General features: G+C 43.9%; 1 protein-coding gene and 1 pseudogene across 1 annotated transcript in view; both read left to right on the top strand.

The window, feature by feature from the left end:
* The window catches only part of Rtn1 (reticulon 1), a 220204-nt gene that overhangs the window by 68355 nt on the left and 135610 nt on the right, over nucleotides 1-16239 (top strand). The window lies entirely within an intron of this gene.
* The window catches only part of LOC134479219 (large ribosomal subunit protein eL8-like), a 40334-nt pseudogene continuing 25669 nt past the window's right edge, over nucleotides 1575-16239 (top strand).

Raw genomic sequence — 16239 nt, 5'->3', positions numbered from 1 at the left:
TGGGTGTATTTGCTTCTTTTTGTTCTAGAGCTTTTAGGTGTGCTGTCAAGCTGCTGACATATGCTCTTTCCTGTTTCTTTCTGCAGGCACTCAGCGCTATGAGTTTTCCTCTTAGCACAGCTTTCATTGTGTCCCATAAGTTTGGGTATGTTGTACCTTCATTTTCATTAAATTCTAAAAAGTTTTTAATTTCTTTCTTTATTTCTTCCTTGACCAGGTTATCATTGAGTAGAGCATTGTTCAATTTCCACGTATATGTGGGCATTCTTCCCTTATTGTTATTGAAGACCAGTTTTAGGCCGTGGTGGTCCGATAGCACGCATGGGATTATTTCTATCTTTCTGTACCTGTTGAGGCCCGTTTTTTGACCAATTATATGGTCAATTTTGGAGAAAGTACCATGAGGAGCTGAGAAGAAGGTATATCCTTTTGCTTTAGGATAGAATGTTCTATAAATATCCGTTAAGTCCATTTGGCTCATGACTTCTCTTAGTCTGTCTACATCTCTGTTTAATTTCTGTTTCCATGATCTGTCCATTGATGAGAGTGGGGTGTTGAAATCTCCCACTATTATTGTGTGAGGTGCAATGTGTGTTTTGAGCTTTAGTAAGGTTTCTTTTACATATGTAGGTGCCCTTGTATTTGGGGCATAGATATTTAGGATTGAGAGTTCATCTTGGTGGATTTTTCCTTTGATGAATATGAAGTGTCCTTCCTTATCTTTTTTGATGACTTTTAGTTGAAAATTGATTTTATTTGATATTAGAATGGCTACTCCAGCTTGCTTCTTCTGACCATTTGCTTGGAAAATTGTTTTCCAGCCTTTCACTCTGAGGTAATGTCTGTCTTTGTCTCTGAGGTGTGTTTCCTGTAGGCAGCAGAATGCAGGGTCCTCGTTGCGTATCCAGTTTGTTAATCTATGTCTTTTTATTGGGGAGTTGAGGCCATTGATATTGAGAGATATTAAGGAATAGTGATTATTGCTTCCCGTTATATTCATATTTGGAAGTGAGGTTATGTTTGTGTGCTTTCATTCTCTTTGTTTTGTTGCCAAGATGATTAGTTTCTTGCTTCTAGGGTATAGCTTGCCTCCTTATGTTGGGCTTTACCCTTTATTATCCTTTGTAGTGCTGGACTTGTAGAAAGATATTGTGTAAATTTGGTTTTGTCATGGAATATCTTGGTTTCTCCATCTATGTTAATTGAGAGTTTTGCAGGATACAGTAACCTGGGCTGGCATTTGTGTTCTCTTAGGGTCTGTATGACATCTGTCCAGGATCTTCTGGCCTTCATAGTTTCTGGCGAAAAGTCTGGTGTGATTCTGATAGGTCTGCCTTTATATGTTACTTGACCTTTTTCCCTTACTGCTTTTAATATTCTTTCTTTATTTTGTGCGTTTGGTGTTTTGACAATTATGTGACGGGAGGTGTTTCTTTTCTGGTCCAATCTATTTGGAGTTCTGTAGGCTTCTTGTATGCCTATGGGTATCTCTTTTTTTAGGTTAGGGAAGTTTTCTTCTATGATTTTGTTGAAGATATTTACTGGTCCTTTGAGCTGGGAGTCTTCACTCTCTTCTATACCTATTATCCTTAGGTTTGATCTTCTCATTGAGTCCTGGATTTCCTGTATGTTTTGGACCAGTAGCTTTTTCCGCTTTACATTATCTTTGACAGTTGAGTCAATGATTTCTATGGAATCTTCTGCTCCCGAGATTCTCTCTTCCATCTCTTGAATTCTGTTGGTGAAGCTTGTATCTACAGCTCCTTGTCTTTTCTTTTGATTTTCTATGTCCATGGTTGTTTCCATGTGTTCTTTCTTGATTGCTTCTATTTCCATTTTTAATTCCTTCAACTGTTTGATTGTGTTTTCCTGGAATTCTTTCAGGGATTTTTGCGATTCCTCTCTGTAGGCTTCTACTTGTTCTCTAAGGGAGTTCTTTATGTCTTTCTTGAAGTCCTCCAGCATCATGATCAAATATGATTTTGAAACTAGGTCTTGCTTTTCTGGTGTGTTTGGATATTCCGTGTTTGCTTTGGTGGGAGAATTGGGCTCCGATGATGCCATGTAGTCTTGGTTTCTGTTGCTTGGGTTCCTGCGCTTGCCTCTCGCCATCAGATTATCTCTAGTGTTACTTTGTTCTGCTATTTCTGACAGTGGCTAGACTGTCCTATAACCTGTGTGTCAGGAGTGCTGTAGACCTGTTTTCCTGTTTTCTTTCAGCCAGTTATGGGGACAGAGTGTTCTGCTTTTGGGCGTGTAGTTTTTCCTCTCTACAGGTCTTCAGCTGTTCCTGTGGGCCTGTGTCTTGAGTTCACCAGGCAGGTTTCTTGCAGGGGAAAAGTTGGTCCTACCTGTGGTTCCAAGGCTCAAGTTTGCTTGTGGGGTACTGCCTAAGTCCTCTCCGCTGTGGCAGCAACCGGGAAAATCTGTGCCGCTCCTTCCGGGAGCCTCCGTGCACCAGGGTTTCAGATGACGTTTGGTGTTTTCCTCTGGCACCTGGATGTGCACAGAGTGCAGTCTCTTCTGGTTTCCCAGGCGTGTCCGCCTGTCTGAAGGTTCAGCTCTCCCTCCCACGGGATTTGGTTGCAGAGAACTGTTTATCCGGTCTGTTTCCTTCAGGTTCCGGCAGTGTCTCAGACGCAGGGGTCCTGCCGCTCCCGGGCCCTCCCCTATGGGAACCCAGAGGCCTTATACAGTTGCCTCTTGGGCCAGGGATGTGGGCAGGGGTGGGCAGTGTTGGTGGTCTCCTCCGCTCTGCAGCCTCAGGAGTGCCCACCTGATCAGGCGGTGAGGTCTCTCTCCCACGGGGTTTGGGAGCAGAGAGCTGCTGCGGTCCGGGATCCGCCGGTGTCTGGACACTTGATCTTTAATGGGTGGAAATATTTTGCAAGGCTGAGGAACACTTGAGGTCTGGCCTAGTAGGCAGAGTTAGGGCTGTAGGAGAAGGGAAAGTATTAACATGGTTTTTAGTTCTGGACACTCTCTGCTTCCTGGTCTGCCACTACGTGAGCAAGTCCCTTGTTGAAAACCCCCACTCCCAAGAACACTACTATGCCTTCCATCTCATAATTCACTGGGGTCTTCTAAAATAATGGCCCAAACAAACCTTTCTTGCCTTAATTTGCCCCATCTTGCACTGTGCCCACAGTAGCATGACGGACGCTAATTCAGTGTGCGTGTAGAGGCCTTTTTATCTTGTGTATGTGCAGGGATCAACAAATCTCTCAGTCTACATGGAACTTCAGGCTCACAGGCCTGCCACTGTCCCCTTCCTCACCTCCCCAAACTGCAGTTCTGTCTACTTTCCCCACAAAGTCTCCATCTACTTCCCCCCAATTGGGAGAGGACAAGTATACCACTCCCATGGCCTTTTCTTTAGTCCTGGACTCACCCTGACGGGCAAAGCTGCCCAGTAGTAGTTAATGTATCTGCCAAGTGCTGGCCCATGGGTCAGGGGAAGCTATGCTGACTACCTAATGCCCACAGTCTTCATTATTCCCCCTATGGACCTATGACACTGGTGCTACATACACAACCATTACAAACCAGATCAAAGAGCAAACTGAGGACTACAGGGCTGTGGTTTCTTGCCCAGGACCTCTGAGTAGGTGGAAGGCTCTGACTCCAGACCCCCAGCACCAGCTGTGGAGCCTCTGCAGCTTTGACCCAAGCTCCCAACACCTTCCCAGGAAAGCCCAACGCCCCGCGTGCTGAGTCCTTTACGTTACTGAGGTCAAGTACCTGACTTAAGGGAAGATGGGTTTATTCTGACTCACTCTTTCAGCGAGTGTCAGTCCACCAATCAGGGCGCTCCTAGTTATGGGAGTGGGTCAGTCCGTGTGGGCAAGAGCTTTGGACTGGGGCTCCACACTTTGCATTGTCTTAGGAAGCAGAGAGCTCTAGTTAGAACCATACATGGATATTCACTTTCGAGGCCCACACACGGAAACGCACTAAGTAACTAGCCCATGCTCCCCAAAGTTCTACAACCTTCCACACAGCACCAGCATCTCAGGATCAACTGCTGAAACATGCAAGCCAATAGCAAAGCCATAACAGTAGGCCAAGGAGAGCTCATCATCTGTAACTGATTTTTCTTGATGGGGTATGTTTTTTGGGTTCCCAGACACATTTTGTTTGTTGGTTGGTTGGTTTACTTTGTGGGGTGGGGGCAGAACTCTCTTGTTAGCAGAGGGCTACCTGAAGTAACTGTCCTCAGTGAGACACAGGCAGCCAAGGCTCCCCTAAGCGCTGCCCTGCCCTGTCCTTACTTTTCCTAAAGAATTTCTAATCGCCTGCTTTTGTAGTCAATACCCAGGCTATTTTCAGTACTTCAAAGGTGATTTTCAGTGTTGATCATCTTATTGCTATTCTGACAGGGCAACTCTCACAGCTACAATGCAGCTCCAGGCAAGTCTCCCCATCCCTTCCTTTTGTTCCTCTCAGGAAACCCTCTCATGAGTTTTATAAATTCTCATAAAAGGAGAATTCACGCTGATGTACGTTTTACATATTCAGACTCTGGGCAGAAATTAAAGGCAAATTTTCCATACATTGTGAGCTTTAGTCTTTTGGTTTTTCCCCCTCCATCCTCTCCTCCCCTCTGCACACTCATGTTTTCTCATTAACTATTCCTGACCCCACCCACCTGCCCCCCATCCTAAACCCACAGAATACCTTCCCAAAGCCAGTCATTCTGGTCCTATGTCTCTCAAAGAATGCTCCCAAAGTTACAGAGTAGCAAGTAAGATTTATTCTTTTGTATCCTTTTCTATCTTCCCAGGATACAAAACTGCCTTGCATCAAACAACAAAAGTTGCTGGGCCATCCAGATCTGAAGTATTTTAATTTTCACTATCATTTTCCTTATGTATGGTAGCTGGCAATGTATAATAGGAATAACAATAGTCATGGCACGAGGTGTGGTAGGGACCAGCCCTCTCCATTTTCCCTGACCTTCTGCTTGGGACAGGATTCCAACTGGATTAGCTTAGACTAATGGAGGAGGAGATCCCTTACCAGGTGCTGACTTTTTCCGTCTTGTGCTGCCTGTGGTTCCTCATGGCATGTTAGCCTCTGATGATGGGCTTTTCTTTCAACTTTTCAAAAACACAGAATCTCATAGCTCAGACTGGCTTAGAATTCTCTAGTCAGCTCAGGCTGGCTTTGAAGTTTTCACACACTTTCTGAAGTCCCTAAGCGCTAGGAGTCTGCGTTCTAAGTGGCAAGGTAGGGAACTATTGGCTATACCATCTTGCTTACTGATCAGAGGGCATCAAGGGGAGTCTCTGTTCTTCCTGACCAGAAAGATGAAGTGTAAAGAGACTTTTAGAAAGAAATAATCTGTGTTCATGGACGGCCTATCGAGTATTTCCCATACCCAGGGAGTACTGGGGTTCTCAAATTACCCTGAGATATCATTTAGTAAAAAAGACCACCAATGACTCTAATCCTGGGGCCAGAGCCAAATAGCAATATTGTTTTGACCTTTATGGGTGAACGAAAGGGGTAAGTGGAGTCTGCCCTGCCTCTGAGGAATGAAATTCCAGTCACATTACAGCGGCACTAACTTCACGACTTTAAGCAAGTTAACGCTGCCTTCTGAGCCTCGGGTTTTTTTTTATTTGTTTGTTTGTTTGTTTGTTTGTTTTTTATAAAATTAACTTAAAAAAACTTGCAAATAAATATATGTTTCTCTGGGTACTGGGCATAACAGTGGTCTGAGCAGAGGTATAAGGGAAGGTAAGTGACAAGGAAAAGTAGGTTTCTTCAAATAAAAATATTTTCCATTTGATATGCAAGCCAGATTAATTTTGAGAGAAATGTTAATTTGCTTAAATAAGTTTCCAAACAGATGGGAAAGAAACAAATGTATTTAGGTAGAGACAGAATACCAGATGACAACATTTATCTTGGCATCCAGATCTGAAGGGTTTCGCTTTTGTTATAATTTGTCTTATGGGTGTTAGCAATGAGCTTCTGTGATTAGGCACTAAAATTAACTCACATGATGGAAAAATGAGACTTAAGAAGGAAGAACTGAAATCAGTGTTGCTGGAAGAATCCAAGTTGGTTATTCTCATAAACCTTGTGCTACCATTGCCTTAGCCTAACTTGCAGGCAGGACACCATTGTGGTTCAAAGGGTTTATAGCTGGCCTGGTGTTTCCTTTCTCCTTGGGTAGCCTACGGAGTACCTTCCTGTGCCAAAGATGCTAGCTCATAGGAATGACAGACAGCTCTGTGTATGCTCCAGCTTGGTATGTCCAGGTCTAGTGAGTCCTGTAGGTGTTGCCTCCAGCAACAGGGTATGAACATAGTTCAAGTCTGCTCTGATCTTTGTCGGATGAACAGGTAGAATGGAGGCAGCTAAGTGAGGGGAGACTGGGTTGCTTCAAGTATATGCACCTAAGTTCCTGTGCTGGGGACATAGTCCCCAAATTTATATGTTGATGATGTTTGAAGATGACGCCTTTCAGGGGAAATCAGGGTTAGATGTGGTCATGACCATGCTTGCCCGTGTTGGGATTAATGGTTTCACAAAGAGAGACCTGAACTTGCACATCCCCTCTCCTTTGCTCTCTGATGATTAAGGCAGCTAGAAGACTCTCACCATGTAGAGCCCTTCAGTTTACACTCCTTGCCCCCAGGATGGAGGTATTTCCTCATGAGTTTGCCCCCCCCCCCAAGATTGGGTCTCTGAGACTCTGACCTTAAACCCATGTTCCTCACATCTCAGCCTCCAAAATGATGGAATTTAAGGTCCGTACCACCATGGCCAGCTGTAGTACTCTTTTAGAGCAAACCAAAATAGACCAAGTCAGGGCCATGGGGTTTGACCTCAGAAAGATCAGAGTCCTAGCTCCTAACCCATAATTTATGAGACCCGGTCCAGACACTGTTGCCTCAGTTGCAGACTCTGTATAGACTTCAAGTTCTGGGAGAGTCAGAACAGCAATGGAATGTTTGTGGTATGCATTATTATATGCTAATTAAGCCTATATCATAAATACCTTCCATGACGCTGTCAAGTCCTGGTGCAGCATCTGGTAATGGTGCTGCATGAGCGAGGGGAGGTGCAACCTGAGTATAAGAGGCTCCATGTCCCTATCCCTTGCATCCTATTAATTTGCAACCTGCAGCTTTCTCAGCCCTTTGTTTGTGAAAAGCAATGAGAAGAACTGAACTGAAACGGAGTTGCCTTTAAATAACAAGTTGTCCTTGTGAACATTAACCACATACGTTTTTACTAATCTGAATTTCTTTGCCTTTATGGATTTGCATGTTAAGACAAAACTAGACTTTGGCACAAACCCTGTTGGTCTCAAGCCTCCTTTCCAGACTTTGGGGTAGAGTTTAGCATCCTTCTCTGTCATTGGTGGTAGCCATAGCATTTCATTCATGGCACTAAGAGTGTCTCTTAATTGGCTGCTAGTCCAGCCTCCCACCACTTCAAGCACAAGGATCATGTGTTTCATCTTTCATCCTTAGGGCCCACACAGTGCCTGCCATAGAGTATTGAATGAAGGATCAAGGCCCAGAATGGACAGGAAATACCAATTAGTACAGAGTTATAGCTGGGTGTTTCTTTTTAAGTCTCAGAGGAGCTTAAGAGTAGGAGAGGCAACTTGACGAGTCTTCCCTGCTACTGATTTATGATGTCATCCTTGCCAAATCATTTAGCATCTTCACCTTAATGTTCTCCTTCGATACTACAGAAGGAGGCCAGTGGAGGAAGAAAGGCAATGGAGAAAGTCTTGAGCAATTGTTGAAAAACTTAGCAACCTACAGGCAATTTAAGCGCCTATACCTGGAGTTGAAGCCAGTTCTCATAGGAGGTTGGGTGAATTCTCATTATCACTGGACTGCCTGCTTATGGTACATGTGCAAAATGCCATGACAATGCAATTTACTGGGAGTAGAAAGATTTTCTTTTCCTGGTAGGCACTGCTTTCCATGCCTTATTACTTAGAAGAAAAATAGTGGGAAACTGTCTCCTTGGTTGGCTTTAGCTTCTGAGTCTAAAATGTGTTTACCAAAAATGTAGGTTTGGTTCCTGGGGAGTTCCTCCATCCTCTCTGCAGTGTCTCCTCTTGACCTGATTCACAGCTGTAACCCCACCTACCAACACTTGGCCAGCCCAGTGGGCAACTCTGGTAGGATTCTCAAGCACTCAGAACAATATGGGTCCCGGGGAAATTTATTTTTTGTCATCTCAAAACTCTCCCCTTTGTGTGAGAGCAGGATGTGTTGCCATCTTCCTAACTGGCTATACCAAAACCTTGGAGGTCTCCCAGAATCTTCGCCACTGTCTGCTTTCTCACCTAATCGCTGTGAAATCCATCCATCTCTCTTCCCCTAGCAATGTCTGGCTCCCCTTCTCTCTATCCGCAGCATAGATGTCCTCCTCCTGGTTCTCATTGTTGCTCCTCTGTCTCCACTGCTGTACCTGCTGCTCTTTCTATCAGTCAATCTTGTAGATGGTCCCCAATCTGCCTATTACCTCCTACTTCCAAGAGTAACCGCTCTGAAATCTGATCAGAACCTTTTCTTTGCTTAAGTCCCTTCAGTGAGTCCCACATTATCCGTGTTCCTTCTGTGATGCATGGAGTCCTCTCCCTCTGACCAAGCCCACTTCTTCCCCACCTCCTTACCTCTGATCTCATACCTCTGAGCTGTGTGCTGTGTGACAGGAGCCTCGTTCCCTGTCCTTTGCACCTTCCCTTGACAGGTCCCTTTGATGGCTTCATCACTGAGGGGTTTGTGCTTATTATCAGGATTCCTTGCCCTTCAATAAAGATGCCTGCCTTCTCCATTTGTCTGCTATGTACTGGACAGACATCCCAAACTGTTCAATAGTCTGCTTAATGGATTTGTTTGTACACCTCTCCACTTGGGTCGACCAGATGTCCCTGAAAGCACAGTGCCTTATTTGCAGTTTTATTCTTATGTCTTACACAGAGCAAAGCATGCTCTATGCTCCCTAAATATTAGAGGAATGTATGACAAATGTGCTCTCGGGTGCTATCTCTTACTGTGCTTTACTTACTGCCCACTCTGATGGAAGCAACTTAGGTGGAAGGGCTTACTTTGTTTCTTGGTTTGAAGGTCTGGCGTGTCACAACTGAAATCCTTACATGACAGTGGGAGTAGCTGTCACCTGTGGAGGCAGGAACCTGAGGCTACTCCCTCACATATGGTCACATCTTGAAGGAATGCTGGCACTCAGCCTGTGTTCTTCTCCAGAGGTGTGCTCCTCTAATGCCCTCCATGTTAACAAATACAGTTAAAGTTAACCACTCCATAACCTAGACAAATCACTTATCACACCACAACACGTAGTGCCACATTTTAAAGAAACTGAGCTTCAAAAAACGTAGCAAGGGACTTTCTGGAAATTAACCAATGTTATTTATTGATTCAACACAGAACTGACAATACCATGGTGAGCACAACCAGACATGACTCTCTGAGATGTCAGCACATAGTCTACCTAAAGAAAAACACAAATAACCACAGAAACATAAAATGGTGACTGTGGTCACTTTAAAGCACAGCCTCTAGGGGCAAGATCAGAGAAGTCAGAACCTCTCTGGAGGCAATGGAGGTTGGGAAAACTCCCTTATGTAAAAGGATTAAAGTCATATTTTCCCCACAGGGGATTGAGTGAGCAAAAATCCATCAGAAGCCAGCATTTCAAGAACCTGAAGGAAAGCCAGTGCTTGGGGTCAGAGATCAGACAAGGAGCAGCAGGGAGCAGGAGAGACAAGCAGAGGCTGCCTGCCTGCAAAGGAAAGATGCAAAGTGTTGGCTTTCCTTGTCTTGCCTGCCTCTATCTTAGAATTACAGAGAAAGAGCTGCACAGAGGGAAGGGGAAGCAATGGCATTTTACTAAAGAGAATGTGTCAGGCCCTTCATCGTTCACTCCCTTCCCCCAGGAAAGACATCAGTCTAGTCCTCTGTGCCCTCCTTTATGGGAACAAAGAACCATTGAACCAGAGCCCACTGCTGAAACTTTTTTCATCTGAAAGGAGACTTCAATTTTTGTTCCACAATGAGATGGCTTCGAAGAGTGACACCCTGGTAAAGACCAAAGGGAAGAGATGACCAAAAGTCTGTACCAGTTGCTATAGCAATTAGACTACAAAGCCAGAGGGTGGCATGAACTTCAACAGAGATACTGTTAAAATAACATGTGGTCATGGCGTTATGGTTATAGCAAGTACAATGTCTTCTAGTTCCCATTTGTGAGTACCCCTGGCTATGAGAGCAGGCAAGTTCTGTGGGGATGTCTAGATCAGTGTGAAGGACGGTTATCCTGGATTGCCTTCCATTGCAGTGATAAACATTATGACCAGAAGTAACTTGGGGAGAAGAGATTTATTTCAGCATTCAACTTACAGTTTGCATGAAGGGAAATCAGGGCAGGAGGAGCTCAAGGCAGGAACCTGTCGGCAGGAACTAAAGCAGAGACCATGGAGGAACCCTGCTGACTGGCTTGCTCTCTGTGGCTACTTGAGTCATTTCTTATATAACCAAGGACCATCTGCCCTGGGATGACACCACTCACTCACATCAGTTATCAAACATATACATGCCCCCACAGACTTGCCCATAGCCCAGGCTGATGGAGACAGTTCTGAAACTCAGGCTTCCTCTTTCCAGATGACTCCACCTTATGTCAAGCTGACAAGCAACAGCAACAAAAACAAACCAGCACACTGGGTAAAACAAACACAGTGTCCCAAAAATCTTAGAGCATGCCTTTAAGCCAAGAGCAAACAGTGGGTCACAGGCCTGCCATTTCTTTTTTCCTCCAAGATCTTGCATGCTTTCAGAGGAGATTACTAGAAAGGGTCTACATGCTCCTGCAAATTAGGACCAAATTCCATTACTGAGGCTCCCATCCTGAAGAATCCATATGATGGTGTTGACATGTTAGTCTTCCTAAGTGGGGTGCACACAAACTCATATTAAACGTTCACTCACTAAATACAGTCTATCAATAATGGTCGTAGGATGGCTTCTAATGTAGAGGCTATAACCCAATAAATAGATAGCTTGGCTCAGCATCTTCTGTGCAAGAGGAAATGAGACCATAGAAGAAGTTGCTGTCCCCCACCCCCTCCAGAAGACAGGAAGGTCCTATTTTATTTATGGACCTTGTCAAAACTGAGGAAGCAAGAAAAATGGCAGCAGAGAAATGTTTGCTTTGCAATGTTCTGACACACCTCAGCATATGGGAAGGTGTACAGCATGGTAGGTGGACAGCCAGCTGTCTCTGCTGACTCAAAGGAGGTTTTATTTGTGACTGCAGCAATTCCTCCCTGAGGTATAAGTTCTAACCAATGAAGAAGTTGATTGCAATCTTCGCCATTTCCATACTTAAGAAAAAGATGATGCTTTGATTATCAAGGGACACCTTTCAGGGGTGGCTTCCACTTGTGGAAAAGTCTGAAGCCATTTTGTGAACTTGTCTTGGCTGGTACTGCCATGCTGCTCCTCAGGTCTCAACACTGTGACGGTGCGTGGTTGTGGTCAGGTTTATCCTGCTTGACCATAGTCTATTCAGGAGAGAGCATCGAGAGAACATATGAATAGGAAGTTCTCTGTGGACGTGATTTGAATCTCATTACATCACAGGTTTTCATCTGAGGCCTTTGGGGAGAAACAAAAAGACAACATAGAACTGGGCGATTACAAACCAGCATTAATTGTGTAGAGTAAGGCGGCCAGATGGCTTCTTTCTCAGCCATACTTTTCGGCTTGAATTATCTTCCTCATTACTTGGACTCTCATTTTTGCCCACATCAACACAGCTAAAACAGCCTAAAACAGCAGGGCAAGAGCAGACACTGCAGAGGTTGTGAGAAACCAGCTCTTCAGAGCCAACTGTAATCATCGGCAGTGTTTTATAGTCTGGGGGCCACCTTATGCACCTCTTTATTCAGAATTCATCCCACAGTCTAAAGAGAGATACAGACTTTTGTTTTGAGATGGGGAGTCCACAGGCTTTTAAAATCAGCTTCGTAAGGAACACACTTCTGTTTTTCAATAGCAAAGCAGACCCCCATCGTGTCTTTATTAACTGAGCAGTTGCTTTGGGTTTCAACTCTGGCATCTGGAGCATCCATAACTTATGTAAGTAGAACTTTACCAGTATGGCTGCCTGTCCCAAGATTTGAAAGCACAAGTTGCTTTCTAGTAAGCACAATGCACTCTTGTGTTAATCATGTAGTCCTAGAGGGATACCAGTAACTCCTTATTCATACAGGAGAGAGGAAGAAAGGCAGATCTGAACACAATACCCAGATAATCTGAAGTCATTCTGTTGCTGTAGCCATTGTCCATCTAGATACCTCTTTCTGGAAATGAATACTAGAGGGTGGATGAAGCCTCTCTTTCTTTGTCTCTTATCTTTTTCTCCATCTCCTCTTGGGTAAGACAGTTTCTGAGGCTGTCGGACGTGGGGTATAACAAAGAAGGGGAAGCTAGGAGAAAGCAGCCCTTAAGGAACTGAGAAGTGGTTGTGTTCTATAGGCTGTGAACTCTGTCATCTCAACCCTCCTTGGATCTGAGACAAAGCAGCAGGAATTGCTAACTTAGGTGGACTACTATCTTCTAGAGACTGTCAACCAATGGAAAAATGTGTGTGCAAATTGTTGGGAAAGTGAGTTTGTGTGATAGTAGATGTCTTAGTTAGGGTTTTACTGCTGTGGACAGACACCATGACCAAGGCAAGTCTTATAAAAGACAACATTTAGTTGGGGCTGGATTACAGGTTCAGAGGGTCAGTCCATTGTCATCAAGGTAGAGCATGGCAACATCCAGGCAGGCATGGTGCAGGCAGAGCTGAGAGTTCTACATCTTCACCTGAAGGTTGCTAGCAGAATACTGACTTGAAGGCAGCTAGGATGAGGGTCTTAAGCCCACATCCACAGTGACACACCTACTCCAACAGGACCATACCTCCTAGTAGTGCCACTTCCTCCACCAAGCTACAAACCATCAGAGTAGAAGACTTAATTCCACATGGGCATTTGTTATCTGTAAACAAACATTGCTCAGGCTTTAAGGAACCCTCTCTTTTTGAGTGCTGCTTGATTATTAGAAATTAGCTCCCAAAAGCGGAGGGCATGCAGCGTTCAGGGAATATTCTGGCACTTGCTCTGGAGCCATAGCCAGAGACCACATGGTATGAAAGTAGCTTTAGGTTTTGTTTTCTTAAGCTTGACAAGGCAATGTTTTCTAAAAAAAAAAAAAAAAAAAAAAAACAAAAAACAAAAAACAAAAAAAAAAAAAACAAAAAACAAAAAAACAAGGTTTGTTTTTTTTCTGCAATCAAATAGAAACTGCCGTAGTTCTGAACTAAGAAGACATATGTAGATTTGGACTTCCTTTCCTGATATGCTTATGTGAGAAGCTCCTTTAAATAAACACTTAAGGAGCTGGTAATACAACCAAGGACTGATATGGAATATTTTAAAGTGAAGAACGGCATCCTTGGTTAAAAATGTTGCCATGGTATTAATATACAACAAATCACCTAGTCAGTGGCTCTGCTGTTTTACAGTTGTGCTTGCTGCTCACTAGCAGATGCTGTACAAAATGGGGTAGATCAGGCCCCTTGTCTAAGTAAACGCTATAGAAAAGCACTCTACTTACAGGCTGGGCCTTAAATTCAGCTTGTGTTCACAAAGAGATCACAGGAGGGTGGCCTGAGGTCTCCTCTGTGTTACCTAGTCGCATTCTTTCTGAGATTCAAAGTTTCCTTCTTTAAAATGGCCAAGTGGGGTCCTTAGTTGATTGTTCAAGATGCTCTTAATGGGTTGTACCAGTAAAAGAACCAAAGACTCTAATGACACAGGACGAGATCTGGCTACTTTCCTTCTAATCCCTCTGTCACTGTCACATCACTCATCGAGGCACCCAGCACATTAAAAGCAGGTGAATGTATATGCAGATACACTGATCAACGGAATCGACACCTAATAAATGCATTTGTAAAATGAGCTTAAAGGGCCCAAAATTCAGGAAGAATGTCACACTCATTCAGATTTAAAAACAGCTCAGGATCTGTCTAAAAGATTGATTCATACAGTTAATCTTTTGAAAGTTAGATGCATGGCATGAGCCAAACAGATTTTGTTCTGCTGTGCTGTAGATGACAGCGCACCAGTTGTGGGGAACAGTTTTAGTTTTCACTTGTGTGTACTTTAAGCCTTTCGCTATAAAAAGTGATTCCAGTGCTATTGTTTTCAAACGTACAATTTGTTCAGCTTTTATGAATTCTTTTAGTGCACATATCCTCACAAGTAATTATAAAACGCAATAGCAGTAAATATTTAATAGTGCGATGGAGATTCTAAAATAAAATGGGACTTTGGTAACGTACATGGAGATGTTATTTCTAATGGTGTGTCTAATTGTCTCATAATTTTCAAAAGCATGGTATAAAATGCCATGAAGTACACATGAGTACTTCTTCTGGGAAAGTCATATCATATCCAGAAGACGCATAGCTGGAATTATCTATAAGCCTTTTATTTACTGACAAGGGTACCCAGACATGAAGCACTTCATCAGAGGCTTCACCATATGGGAGACGCTACCCCATCACGCGGCTTGCTGTAAATTTCTGGTGGGTATATTTGCAGTGAAGACTATCTTTATGACCTCCAGCAGCTGGTTGGTATTTTATTATGAAGTATTTTTGCAGCTGAAGATTCCATATTCTGCCACCACCATCCCTCACACACTGCCATGTGTACATGGGACGTGGGTGTTTAATAAATACTATTTGATGATAAGACCTAATTTAGGCATGACATTTTCTCCGTGCTTATGATTCACGTACCTCTGTGGTGCTCGCAGACGCATTTGGGTTTTTGGTTTTGTAGAAGGTAAGGAGCCAGCTTGGCACCTTACAAAGCAGTGTCTGAGCTTCCTACAGGAAGTTCAGACAAGGGCTTATCAGAAACTCTGGCTTATTTTTCACCCGTTCACAGCCACAGGTGGTTCCCTGTTCTCTTGCCCAACCACTTTGTAAGTATGGACCAAGATGCCAGATGAGGGTTGAGAGTGTATACGGGTTGTCACACATCCATCACAGCCATGAGGGAGGTAATTAAAAATACAGGTCAGGTTGGTATTGGATAATAGCGATCGAGGAAGGAAAGTTGCTATATTCTTTTTCAAACACTCAAAGGTGGAAAATCTCCGAGGAAATAAGCCAGGCTGAAAAATTGTGTTTTTACATAGAATAAATTGGTCTGATCAACCCTAATTTCAATTAATTGAGACTCCAAGTTACAAAAACAGTTCAGAGATACATATTCACACAAAACCTTACCATACGAGTAAGGTTCTCCACGGCATGTGCTAAATTCTGAACCATCGAAGTGAGGAGAGTCCAAGTGTATACTGAACTGACAAAGATGACTTCTCAAAGCCCAGACTGCCAAACAAAATGGACTCAGTCATAAATAGTGGGGGTTTGGTCTGTTATTTTGTGGGGTTCCTTCCTGTAATGTCAAATACTTTAGCTAGACTTCTTTTGAAGACAATAGATTTCCCGCAGGTTTGCTGAAACCCTACCCTCTGTCTGGGGAAGATGGGGCTTCTTTGTGCTGCTGCTGTTGAAATCCCAGATCTGAGAAACCACTCCATGTCCCACAACCAGAAGCCCCCTCCTTACCTCCTGCTCCCACAGTGCCCTCCTCATCCTGCGTCTTCATGTTCCTTCCCAGTAGCTGCTACCCATGTGCTGTAAATGCTCGGAGGGCAAAGGACTGACTGCCTTAGTCACCTGGGAGTTACCAAGTATGTGCCAAGCTATGGTCCACAGATGGGTTCTCAGTGACCATGTAATGAATATCCGCACCTTTGTCCCTTGAGGCAGCTGAGAGACCCTTGTGCCTAGGTTGGACATTGCCAGGGTATGCACAGACTTTGCCTAATAAAAGGAGCAAGAAGTGAACCTTTTGTCTTTGTTCCATTCCCCTGTCAATGCTAAGCAAAGTCTCCCGAGTGAGCAGCTCTTACGAGAACCTGTGTCAGCATTCTAGCTTTCTGCTCAGCCACAACCTTATGGGAGGATCCTGCAGGGGGAAAGGGTGTCTCTTTGAGAATTCCAGCAGGTTTTTTAAAAATCAACTCCATATTACTAGAGGTCGTATGACTTATTGCCAAGAGGTAGCATCCATTAAAAAATGTATTCCATTTTTAACGAGGCTTGGTA

This window comes from Rattus norvegicus, chromosome 6 (genome assembly GCF_036323735.1).
Source record: "Rattus norvegicus strain BN/NHsdMcwi chromosome 6, GRCr8, whole genome shotgun sequence".
Lineage (NCBI taxonomy): Eukaryota > Metazoa > Chordata > Mammalia > Rodentia > Muridae > Rattus > Rattus norvegicus.
Note: the sequence above shows the minus strand (reverse complement) of the source record. Positions and strands in the feature narration are given on the sequence as shown.